Here is a 12,376-nt window from a genome sequence, read left to right on the forward strand (position 1 = left end):
GTGTGCATCCCCTGGGTACCTGCAGGAGCCCCATCCCCGCTGGGGCAGGGCAGTGCACAGGAACTGTGACTGTAGAAAAGGAGTTCCACGGTCCCACTGCTTTCTGTGTCATCCCTCTGGGTTATTCTGAGCTCCTGGCAGCTGGCTCAGGGACCAGCCTGGCTTGGGGGTGCCCACGGGCTGGCGCTGCTCATTTTCCCTTTGCACAGACTCCAGGGCACATCCTTAATTTTTTAATTAGTGGATGCATCCCCCGTGAGCACAGCTCCAGCTCAGCTGAGTGTCCGTGCGTGGATGGAGGATTGCCTCAGTCCGAGCCCTGGGCGACAAGCAGTGGGTTTTATTGTTGTTTTGTTTTTACTTAGTAAAGGTTTAATAAATGGAATTAAATACTGTGAAACTTAAGGTAATTAAATGTGGAAGCAGAAGGAAAAGAATTGTGAAGCATCCTCTCCAGGAAACTAATAGGCTCCATGCCTCCTTATCTTAATGATTTTCATAATTTAGCTGAATGCAGAGATAATGGATCTGATGAACCTTTCTGGAGCTGATCTGAGACTGAATGGGCGTCGTGCTGGGGAGGGGCCGGTGCAGTCAGTGTGCCTGATGAGATGAGAGCAGGAGGGGCTGGAATGGAGGCAGTGGGTTTCCATCCCGAGTGCTCCCTCCTTCCCCCTGGAATCAGGCTCAGAATCGTCCTGCAGCCTCCGTGCGTTCCTCCACTCGCTGCCAGCGGGTTCTGCCTTCCTCACAGCCCCTGACCCTCCCGGCCGGGGGAGCCGCAAAGCCGGGATCATCTCTGTTAATCTGGTCTCACTGAGGCGGGATCAGTGAAACCACCTCGCAGATTCACTGTATTACCGAGCAGATTGAGGGACTTAGAGAGCAAATTTAATAAATATCATTTCGATATTACTTGGCGGGAAAAAAACCTAAAAATCCTCGGAGCGGCTGATGCTGAAGAGCCCTGGGAAGGTGCTCGGGGGGACGTGGTGTTTGTGGAGCTGGGGCAGAGGGGATGGGACATCCCTGGGTGTTGGCAGTGTGCTGGGGACAGGAGGAGAGAGAGGATGTCCCTCTGTGACAGCAGCACATCCAAGGGAGGTAGGGCTGGGTGTGCCTGGGGAAGGTGGCAGTGCTTGGGGAAGGTGGCACTGGGGAGGTCAGGGCCTCTCAGGTCTCTGAGTCTGCTGCTGCCTGCCTGGCTCTGCTGGCAGTGTGCAGAGTGCTGCAGCAGCTGTAGGGTGGTGATGCTGCCGCTGAGCCTGGTCCCAAACAGCTGTGCTGGGGCACTGTGGGGTCAGTGTGGGTCACTCTGAGTCACTCTGGGTCAGTGTGGGCACTGTGGGTCACTCTGGATCAGTGTGGGTCACTCTGAGTCACTCTGGGTCAGTGTGGGCACTGTGGACACTCTGGGTCCCTCTGGATCAGTGTGGGCACTGGACACTGTGGGGTCACTGTGAGCACTGTGGGTCTCAGGGGTCCCTCTGGGTCAGTGTGGGCACTGTGGGATCACTGTGTGTCCCTCTGGGTCAGTGTGGGCACTGGACACTGTGGGGTCACTGTGAGCACTGTGGGTCACAGGGGTGACTCTGGGTCCCTCTGGGTCACTCTGGGCACTGTGTCAGTGCAGTGATGGGGATGCAGAGCCAGCCCAGGTGTGTTTGCAGATGGAGTCTCCTGCCCATCCCTGAGGACAGCAGCGCAGCCAAGCAAAATCCTGCCAGGGGGAAGGCCCTGCCCGCAGGGGAAGGAGGGACAGCGATGACAATGGCAAACCCCACACTTTGCAGGGCTGGCTGTGGTGAGGGAGGTTTGGGCCGTGCCAGGGCGAGGGCTGGGCACTGTCTGTCTGTCCTGGTGTCTGTGCCTGGATGGAGCCCTGGGCAGCGCTGGCAGCCAACACACAGCCCGAGGGGCTGCTCCTCTTTGTCCCCAGCAGGACCCCCTGCCTGCTGCAAAAACACTTGGGTTAGGAGAAATGTGTGACCTCTTGCTAACCCTCTTCCCTTTCCCCTCTCGCTCTGCAAGATGTTAAAAAGAAAGGGGGGAAAAAGGGGGAAAAAAAAAGAAAAAAACCCACGCTGGGGCCAGTCCAAGGAGGGTGAAAGCAGGGGACCGTATCATTAAAATGCTAAAAATGAGCGTGCTGAAAACAGACACAATTGGGTATTTAAAGCTCTGAATGAAAAGAGTGTGTGTTAGCCGGCTTGTGGAGAGCTGGTCTCCCAGAGCCCCTGGAAAATATGTGGTCAAGCCCGCACCATTAACTTTTTGTTTCTGGTTTGTAAAGTGGCTGTGAAATCTTGGGGGGACAGGGACCCCACGTCCCTGCCAGGCCTGTGGGGACACCCGTGTTCTGGTGGAGGGGCAGCTGTGCCAGTGCCACGGGCTGTGCTGGGCAGGGCTTTGTGCACACCGAGCCTTTTGCAGCGATTTTTATCCCAAAATGGGCTAAAAATCCCCCTCATCACACAGACTCGTGTGTCCACTGCATCCCCAGGGACCCTTCTGCCTCTTCTGCTGGGACTGGCAGCAGGCAGTCCCTGGTGGCTCTGAGGAGTGGGGCTGGAGTGGGGGACCCGCAGTGATCCCCTCCTTCAGCCCTGCCCCAGGCCAGCCACAAACTGACTCCTGCATGAATCACTGCTAAGGCACTTTGGGGCTGTTGTGTCATTTGTGTGCAGCTTGGAATCGTGGAATCTTTGAGGTTGGAAAAGCCCTCTCAGATCAGCGAGTCCGTCCCTTCCCCTGGCACTGCCAAGGCCACCACTGTCCCCAAGTGCCACATCCCCACGGCTTTTAAATCCTGCAGGGATGGGGACTGCAGCCCTGCCCTGGGCACCCAGTGCCTGGCACCCTCTAGATGAAACAACCCAAACCTCCCTGGCCCCCCTGAGGCCATTCCCCTTGTCCTGTCCCTGTCCCCTGGAGCAGAGCCTGACCCCCTGGCTGTCCCCTCCTGGCAGGAGCTGTGCAGAGCCACAGGGTCCCCCTGAGCCTCCTGTGCTCCAGGCTGAGCCCCTTTTCAGCTCCCTCAGGAATTCTCCAGCTCCTTCCCCAGCTCCTTTCCTTTCTCTGGGCATGCTCCAGCACCTTCATGTCCTTAATCCTGGACTCCTTAAACCTGCACACCTCGGGCTGCTGGTGGCACCAGCTCAGGTGCCCAGGGCTGTGCCAAGAGATGTGAAGTCCTCCAACATTTTATGGTGCCTTTTTACACAGAAATGTGGATCTTTGCAGCCCCACTCCAGCGTGTTTCCTGCATCCCAGCTCACCCTGGGTGAGGTTGTGGCCTGTGTGCCCTGTGGGGTTATTTCTGTGCGCAGACATGGGTTTCCCTTTTGAGCATACGCAGAGGGATGCACAGCAGTGCAAAATGCCCCTAAAATGTCTCCCAGGGCAAGTATTAACTGCCAGGCTGGGCTGGGCTCCAGCAGGCAGGAACAGATGAATCAGACCCTTAATGGTAAAATCGAACCCCTCAAAGTATAAAAAACAACCCAGTTGCAGCGGGCTCCTCTCCGCTGACCCCAGAGCCCCAGCCGAGCAGGAGCGACAAGGGATTTCAAACCAAACTGGGATTTTTTGGGGGGCCCCCCCACCGTATCTCTTGGCTGCCAGCCTCTCCGAAGGGAAGTTTCACCCCGCCTCCCGCGGTCTCGGATGTCAGGTTGGCAAGAAAAATCCCATCTGTTTTCAATCTGGATCCTCACTTCCATCCACCCAGCCTCTCCTCCCGCGCTCCCAGCCCCCAGCGCTGGCGTGTGCGCCAGGCAGGCCTCGGTGACGCTTTTTTTAATTTTTTTTTTTTTTTTTTCCCCCTCCTGGTTTTTATTTTTTCTTCTAAAAATGTATGTGGCCTCTTTTGCCCCCCGCAGCCCCCCTTCTCCAGCACATGCTCCAGCACAGCCCTCTCTGCGCGGGGCCTGCCAAGAACCTCTCTGTGCTCAGCCCTGCTACGGCCGCTGGCTCCCAGAATTCCCAAATGACCCAAGATTTTCAACCCAGAGCTTTTTTTTTTTTTTTTAAAAAAAAAAAAAAAAACCAAAAAAAAACCAGAAAAATATCTCTCTGTGTGGAAAAGGAAAAAAATAAAAAAAAGGCAAAATTGAGAGGGGAGCAGAGGGAAGAAGGAATTTTGTTGTTGTTGTGATTTTTCTTTTTTTTCTGGTTGGTTCCAACTTTTTGGTATGATTTGGAAAAGAGCGAGTACAGAGTGTTTTGTTCCTGCCTGGAGATAACAGAGCTGCTCTGAAATCCCATATAGAGTCAATGCAAAGGCGTATACATTGCAGTCGTGATATCCTAATCTCCCTCTGAAGAAACCCTTTTGTTGCACACCCCCTCCTGCCGCTCCCTTCGCTGTCCTCTCACGCTGCGTTTATATCTTATTTAAACTCTAAAGTCCTTAGGCTAGGAATTACCTTCTCCCTTTACAGATGGCTGCAAGAGCTCAGCGCGGCTGTGCAGCTCCATGAAAAATAAATGAAGAAGGTTGTGGCTTTTGTTGATGGTTTTGCTTCCTTTTTTTTGGTTTTTTTTTTTTTTTTGGTGTTTTTAGAGGTGAGCGTTTATCTCCTCGCAGATGAGGGGTGCCGGGCTTTGTATTGCCGTGAATGTCAAGGCAGGGCTTATCGCAGCGCCGTGCCTCAGTTTCCCCGCGGGGCACAGGCTGCCCCGGGGCCAGCGGGTGCGGGGGCTTCTCCCCCGACTGCGGGGAGCAGCTTGTGGCGCGGGGGGATGCCGGAGAGACCCCCAGGCTGCGGCACGGGGGGACAGAGCCCAGCGGACCCCCAGGGGCGGGCTCGGGGCTGAGCCCCCGGCACCGCTCGCAGGGTCCCCCCGGCCGGGCCCCGCTGCCCCGGCCCGCCCCCGGCCCGNCCAGCCCGGCCCGGCCGCCGAGGGTCGGGGGTCCCTCCCGCGGTCCCTCCGCCCTGGGGTCCCCTCGCCGCGGAGCCTCCGCACCCCGCCAGCGCCGGGACGAGCCGCAGACGGTCTGGTTGAAAATGTAATTATCGAACGCATTGTTTTAACGGGGGAATGATGTTTCCCTCGAAGCGCGCAGGCCCAGGGAGGGGCGGGGGTCTCGGGAGGCCGCAGAGGCCCCGGGGCCGGGCGAGGGGCGACGGGGATGGCGGGGGGGATGGCAGGGGGGATGGCGGTGGAGATGGCAGGGATGGCAGTGGAGGTGGCAGGGATGGCAGGGGGGGTGGCAGGGGTGGCGGGGGGATGGCAATGGGGATTGCAGTGGGGATGGCAGTGGGGATGGCAGTGGGAGTGGCAGGGATGGCAAGGATGGCAGTGGGGATGGCAGGGATGGCAGTGGGGGATGGCAATGGGATGGCAGGGATGGCAGTAGAGATGGCAGTGGGGATGGCAGGGATGGCAGGGGGGATGGCAGTGGAGATGGCAGTGGAGATGGCAGTGGGGATGGCAGGAATGGCAGTGGAGGTGGCAGCGATGGCAGTGGGGATGGCAGTGAGGATGGCAATGGGATGGCAGTGGGGATGGCAATGGGGATTGCAGTGGGGATGGCAGTGGGGATGGCAGTGGGAGTGGCAGGGATGGCAAGGATGGCAGTGATGGCAAGGATGGCAGGCATGGCAGCAGAGGTGGCAGGGATGGCAGTGGGGATGGCAGGGGGGATGATGACAGTGGGGATGGCAGGCATGGCAGCGGAGGTGGCAGGGGGGCTGCGGGGCGGCGCTGGGGAGGGAATTCCGCTCCCCTCTCCTCTCCCCGTCCCTCTCCCCCTCCCTTGGCTCTGCCCATCCCTCTCCCGCTTCCTCTCCCCTCTCCCCCTTTTCCCCAGCCGAGGGCTCGCTGGGGCGTTGTGCTGCGAAACAAGAAAATGTGCGAGCCGCATCCCGCCTGCCCCTGTGCCGGGGCGCCGCACAAAGGAGCAGCCCTGCAGCTCGCCCTCTTGCCCAAATTCCCCCTTTTACTGCGTTTCCTTTCCGTGCTGGAAATGCCTTTTATTTTTAATGAGCGGGAGGCAGCCCGGGGCCGCGCAGTGCGCGATGCTCTCGGGCCGGACACGGGCTGCAGCCTTTGAGTAACGGGCAGAGTTTATTCTCTGTAAACATTGCACAACTCCTCTGCTCCGTTCCCAGGATTAAATACAGCTCATTTTCTCGGCTTTACATGACTTGTTTGCTAGTGCTATTAGGCTACTGCTCAAACTCAAGATGCAGATTTGTCTAAAATGTGTAATTTTAGAAATGTAATAGATGGGGGAAAAAAAACCTCCATTTAGCTGCAGGAACTGTGTAGCTGGAGCTTTCATGAGAAATAACCACATTTTATCCCTTTATTATTCTTTTCTCACTTTGGCAAAAGCAAAGAACTTTTCTGTTGCAGGTAACTCCGGTAACTTTTATTTCAAGACTCTGACTTGAATTCGCAGCGGTTGGTCTGACTGGAGGCAGTTATAGCAACAGTTGAAATTAAATTTAAATTTATATTGTTCGTTGTTGGAGGACTCTCCTGCAGCTAAGGAAAGAAGTGTAAAGATTAAGCTGATCATTGCTATATATGAAAAGTGGTTTCTAACATTAACATTATGGTTCTTCTCCAAAAAAAAAAAAAAAAAAAAGAGAGAGCGAGAGAATTCTCTAGCCTGCACAGCTCCATCTTTCTATAGCTGCATCTTGTTATCCTTTAATTTCCCTTTTCCTGAAAACGTCACTTAGTGGAGGAAAAATCACAAATTCAAGCGCTCTGGGATTGCCACACATGGTACAGGGGAACATCTGCTGGAAAGAGACTCTGAGAATAACAAACCACCTGCACGGAGACGCTTTTTGCTGCGGAGCCAGCTCAGTGTGTGCTGGTGTGGGGCTCAGCCTGCCAGCCCTGCCATTTTCGGGGCTAACGCTGCTGCTCGGGGTTTACTCAGGGTTTTTGCTTCTCCAGAAAGGAAGGAGTGACAAATGTGTGTCGGGGTGGATCAGGCTGCTCCAGCAGCTTCTCGGTAGCTCAGGGCTGGGTGCCTTCCAGCTGGCTGGGGCTGGGGGCGCTGGGGCCGGGCTGGACGAGGGGGCTTCGCTCCCCTCGGCTCCCCGAGCGCCTTCCTTCACCCTCCTGCTCCGAAAGCAGCCGCGGAGAGGGCGGGAAGGGATGGTTATCTTTTATCTCCACGGGAGAGGGACAGCAGTCCCGGGGGATTCTCCCAAACCCTCCTGGCAAGTCCCCGCGCAGCCCAGGGAGTGAGGCCGGTGGGATCCTGCTCTGCTCTGCTGCTGCTCTCAGCCTCCGCCTGCAGCCCCAGCAGGGATTGATCAAAGGCACTGAAACCAGAGAAGGCCCAGTTATGCTTTTGACTTGGAAGAGATGTGCGTCGGTTTTTTTGGGAGGTGGAGGTTCCAAAATAAACCGGCTGAATGTTCAGTGTGCGGAGAGAGAGTGAATTTAGCATTAAGTACTAAATTCCTGCAAAGGTGACAGTTGCAGCAGATACATGAGGAAATCCCTCATTACCCTGAAGAGCTGGAAAAGCAGGATATGGTGTTTTATTATGTTTCTTAACCTTGATCACAGCAAGTTTCAAACACCTTCTTTACCCTGGCTGTTGAGTGCCCTGTGGGTACAGATTCTTGTAAGGCAAAGCTATTTCACTAGATTTAATCTCTAAGGAGCGTGCCAGAAAAACAGCCTTTGGGGGAATGGCAATCTGCTGGCTTGCCTGTCTGCAGAATGGGAATAGCAACACGCAGCTCCTTGCTGGGAAGAGCTTTGGGGTCCTCCGGGGAAAAGAGCTGGAGTGGCACGGCTGAATCATTCAGGGAGAGGAGAGGAGAGGAGAGGAGAGGAGAGGAGAGGAGAGGCTCGCCCAGCTCCCGCTGCCAGGAATAGATGCAGGAGCTCTGGTTCCTGCTCCTGCTCCCTGTCTGCGGCGTGTGGGCACAGGCCAAGAGCAGCAGCAGCTCAGTGTCACCGGCTACGTGCAGAGGAGGAGGTGGAGGTGGCACAAGCCCGTCCCTGGTGCTGTTCTGGGGGCTGCCCTGCCGTGCCAGGTGTAGGAGTGACAAGCTGTCTGACACCGCTCAGCCAGGAGCTGCAGTGGAGCCGCTGGTCCTGGTTTGCTCTGGTTCCTGTGCAGCCCTCGTGTAGTGACAGCTTGGTGGAGGCTGCTCACCTGGGCTGAAGTGCAAGGGCTCACCTGGGATAAAAGGCCCTGCATCCATTGCCACTGCCCCCCAGCCATCTTCTTGAGGAGGTTTTGAACCCTGGGTGTGCTTGGTTTCCGTGCAGGGCTTTGCTCTCGGGGTAGGCAGAGTTTGCAGCGCATCTCATGGCACCGGGGAAGTGCAATCTTGTTACATTTGAATTTATTTCATGCTGCCTTTGCGGGCGCGAAGGATGAACTGGCGGAACTGGGGGCCGTGGAAGGTGTGAGACACCGAGTTTGCTCAAATGCTGACGGTGGGAAAACATCTGTTGGAAGCTCTCTTTGAAGGAGTAGCTGCCCTTCCAGAACTCTTTGTAGGGGTAATAACTGTTGTGGTAGGTGAAACTTCCTGAATCGGGAGGCACCTGGGAGCTGTGAACGTGCGCAGGCTGAGGCAGGGATGGAGATCTGAGCTCTGAAACTCACATCTCTGCAAGAACTCTGCAAGACCTTGGTTTTTCTTGTCTCTTATGCCACTTCTGAAGTGACTTCTACCTTAATTTTGCATGATCTCGTGTGCACTTGGGTGAGTTTGGACTTAAAGGAGCTGTTCTGCCCTTCCTTGCTATTTTCAGGTAACTTTTATGGGGTGGTAAGGGTAAGGGTGTGTTTCCATTTCTCCATGTACTGATTAGTGCTCTCATTAGCACTTAGTAAGTGCATTGCAAAAATTCTGTATTAAATCTGTGCGGAGGTAGATTTTATTTGTGTGATGAAGCCACAGAGTGCTCAGTTGCAGCGCCAGCTCCCAAATCACAGGATGACTTACCTGCTAATTTTGACTAGCTATCTATTTCTGAGCAGGCAGGAAGCAGCGCTGCAGCCGAGGGAATTGAGGCAAGGCCCCTGGTTATGGTAATCCTTAAGTAGTTCATTTGGGTGTAATGCCTTTTTTTACAGTTGCTTCCCTATTACAAACAGATTTTCTGATAATGGCACCTGTGCCATTCAGATGGGATCATTATTATAATAGCAGCAAGTATTGTTAGGGAATCGGGATGTGGAATTTATGTAGGATCGTTACAACGGCAGAAGCAATACCATAAATAAAACGATGCTGTAGCAGCAGCACTAAACCTGGCTGTAAGAGGGAAAATGACAGTTCAAATTTCCCCCGGATTTGTGGCATAGGAGGAGGAGGAGGAGGAGGGAGCGTGGGTGGCAGGGGCTGTCCCTGGGCCGGGGATGCGTGGCAGGGAGGAGGGATGGAGGAGGGATGCTCACCCTGTGAGAAACCATCAGCTGGAGTCGTTTCAGACGCCAGCCGGGAAGATTGTTGCAATTAATTAGCTGTAGAAACGGGGCGTTGTTCCTCTCCCGGGTGGTGTTCTCTGCTCGGCTCCTTTAACACAGATTTTTGGGGTGGGTTTCAGGCGAGGCTGCTGCGTGCCCAGCCGGTCCCTCCTGCGAGGCTGGGACAGGCTGTGCCTGCCCACACGTCTCTTCTTCTCTGGGGGAAATGTGGGAAAGCTTGAAATGGCATTTGTGAAATCATGGTGGAGGCTGAGAGAGTGAGCAGCCAGCAGGGCTTGACAGAGGAGGCTGATGTAGTGACTGGAAGCAATGGTACCAAAGTGAAGGAAAAAGGGAGAAAATGTTACTGAGGGTGTGGAGTGGAAATTGCCCTGCCCTCCACCTTTCTGTGGGCAGATCCCTGAGATGGGGTGCTGTCTCGAAGGCCTGGCAGTCAGGTTGAGCAGAACCAGATAATCCAGATGGCTAATCTGAGCCTGCTCTGGCCACAAAGCCCTGCTGGCAGGGCGCAGAGGGTGCCGGAGCAGCACAGCGCTCTTTGAACAGTCCTTGCTAATGCAGCTTCAGCCTCGTGTGGACAGAGCACAGATGTCTTGCTCAGGGTTTGATTATTTTTTTTTTTTTAAATAAAATCCCTTTTGTTTTCTACCAGTGACCCCTGGTTTAAATCCCTGATGGCAGAGGGGAGCTGTAACCCTTCGGTGGGCTCAGAGGAGGTTGGGGTTTTGTCACCGTGTCCCCAGTGAGGGCGGTGGTCCCTCCTGTGCCCGGGTGTGAGTGGCAGAAGGATGCTGGGATGCTGCTCTGCTTCTGGGGCTTTGAACTCGCTTTTTTCTGCCCGGGCCGGTCGGGACAGGGGTGATGGGCAATTGCTTTTTGATGCTTGGCGCTGCCTTTGTCAGTGGACATCTGGTGCCAGGATTGCTGCTGTCGGGGCTGGGGGTGGGCTGCAAGGCCAGGGAATTTGATGGATTAGTGTGGTTGGAGGGCTGGGGGAGGGGACGGGTAGGGTTTCAGCTCTTCCTGCAGGTAGAGAGAGAATTTGGGGATTAGGGGCACTTTGCTGCAAGCTGCAAAGGGGGAGGATTCAGAGGGGGGGAAGGGTTGGGAAGAAAATAGTCTTTCCAGTTTTCCCGAAGAGATGACGTTTGTTTGCTCTGTGAGGCAGCACAAGGGAAATGTGTGTGTGTGTCCAGAGCAGGGGATGAAAAAAATCCACAGCAAATCTGGTGCTGGCCTGTCCCCCCAGCTTTGTCACCCCTGGGAATCCTGGTTGCTCGTGCCTGGCTTCAGGGTCACTCGGTTCATCCCCTGCTGCTTCCTATGGATTCAATAACCTTCTTCTCTCCCCAGAGATCAGCTTAAATTAAAACTTTATCCTTTGCTTAAGGAAGCAAGCAGCAGCCTCTCCCCCTGCTCTGTTACTGGATCTGGGTACTTTGCATGGCCCTGTCCATCTCTTTCCCTGAGGTACCAAACGGGCTGCCCTGGCACTGGCAGCTCTGCAGGGGCATGGGGGGCACCTCTGCTGCTGATCTCCTTCAGTGAAGGAGTAGGAAGGAAAAACTTGACTTTTAGAAGCTGCCCTGAGGGCGAATGATGTGATGTGGCCTGGCCTGGGAAGGGAGCTGGCTGGTGTTCCTGCTGCAGGAGCAGTGTCCTGGCCGTGTCTCCAGCATGCAGCACTCGATCCTTTCCCGGGGTCACTGCCAGCCCTGTCCATGGAAATGTCACCTGGCTGCCTGCAGGAGCAGCAGGCTTTCATAGCCATGAAGGCCACCAGGAGCTGGCCAAAATGGGGACCTCGAGGAACAGCCACAGTGAAATCCAATCTCGGGCAGGCGCTGTGCTCCAGGATCAAATCCAGGTGTAAAATCTGCCCAGAAGGTTCAGTGCCTGCTGGCTTTGCCTCCTGGAAATGCTGTACCAGGGAGGGCACCCCAGGGGGCACAGCCAGGCTTTGATTTGTGTCTCGGGGCTGGCTTTTTTGGGGCTGGGTTTTTTGGGGCTGAGTTTTTTGGGGCTGGGTTTTTTGGGGCTGGGTTTTTTTGGGGCTGGGTTTTTTGGGGCTGGGTTTTTTTTGGGGCTGGCTTTTTTGGGGCTGGGTTTGTTCAGGGCTGGCTTTTTTGGGGCTGGCTTTTTTGGGGCTGGGTTTGTTCAGGGCTGGCTTTTTTGGGGCTGGGTTTGTTCAGAGCTGGGTTGTTCCACATGGGAAGGATGTTGGAACCCCCAGGACTTGCCCTCCACGCAGCTCCTTCTCACCTGCCTGACGTGGGCCCTGTGCAGCCCGGGCACAGCCCCAGCCAGGCAGGGAATTCCCTGCCTGTGCTGTAAAATAACCCTTGTGGGTGATTTTCTTTACTCCTTTTCCATCAGAAACTGAGAAAACTGGGAGCAAGGAGGAGCAGGAAATTTGTGTGCAATGGAGGGAACGCTGGGATGAGATGAGGATGGTATTGCAGAACATGAAATGAGGAGTGTTGGGTTGGGGGATCTTCGGTCCTTCCTTGTGTTGCACAATGCCAAGGTGCTGAACTGCCTTGTGAATTTTAGTTTCTTCTCTGTGTTGATCAAAGTGGTGGCCAAGGGCCGTGGCAGTGCAGCAGACCTTGTGTCTGCAAGGTTTCTGAGGACACAAAATCTTTAAATATTGGTCTGAAGAAGACAGGGGAATGAAAAATAAGGGATAAAGTTACAACTCCCATCCTGAAAATGTGTTTATTTAACTTTAGCAGCAAAAGGCAGAAAAATTTGGGGGAGGGGGGGAAGGAGGGAAGAAGTGACTATAAAAATGCAGGGAAGTGAACAGCTGTGTCCTGTGAAATGGGAGCTGCTGGGATTCAGAGGATTATGTCACTAACCAAGACCTGGTGTTTGCTCTGGAGCTGAAGGCTGGAGCCCCCAGCATGCAGGCAGGAGGGAAAAGCAGAGTCACGCAGAGGCTGGGGC

At 54.9% G+C, this 12,376-nt stretch overlaps 1 protein-coding gene across 10 annotated transcripts in view; it reads left to right on the top strand.

Moving 5' to 3' along the window:
- The first annotated feature begins 4,875 nt into the window (after positions 1-4,875).
- The window catches only part of PTPRS (protein tyrosine phosphatase receptor type S), a 128,733-nt gene continuing 121,232 nt past the window's right edge, over positions 4,876-12,376 (top strand). For 5 of the 10 annotated variants that reach the window (XM_041460776.1, XM_041460774.1, XM_041460779.1 and 2 more), the window contains exon 1: positions 4,877-5,011. The gene's annotated coding sequence lies outside the window, so the exon portion shown is untranslated. Of the gene's footprint in view, positions 5,012-12,376 lie in introns of all 10 variants that reach the window. The other 5 variants (XM_041460773.1, XM_041460775.1, XM_041460782.1 and 2 more) reach the window with 3 other exon arrangements.

Source organism: Pyrgilauda ruficollis, unplaced genomic scaffold (genome assembly GCF_017590135.1).
Source record: "Pyrgilauda ruficollis isolate IOZ18807 unplaced genomic scaffold, ASM1759013v1 scaffold148, whole genome shotgun sequence".
Taxonomy (NCBI): Eukaryota; Metazoa; Chordata; class Aves; order Passeriformes; family Passeridae; genus Pyrgilauda; species Pyrgilauda ruficollis.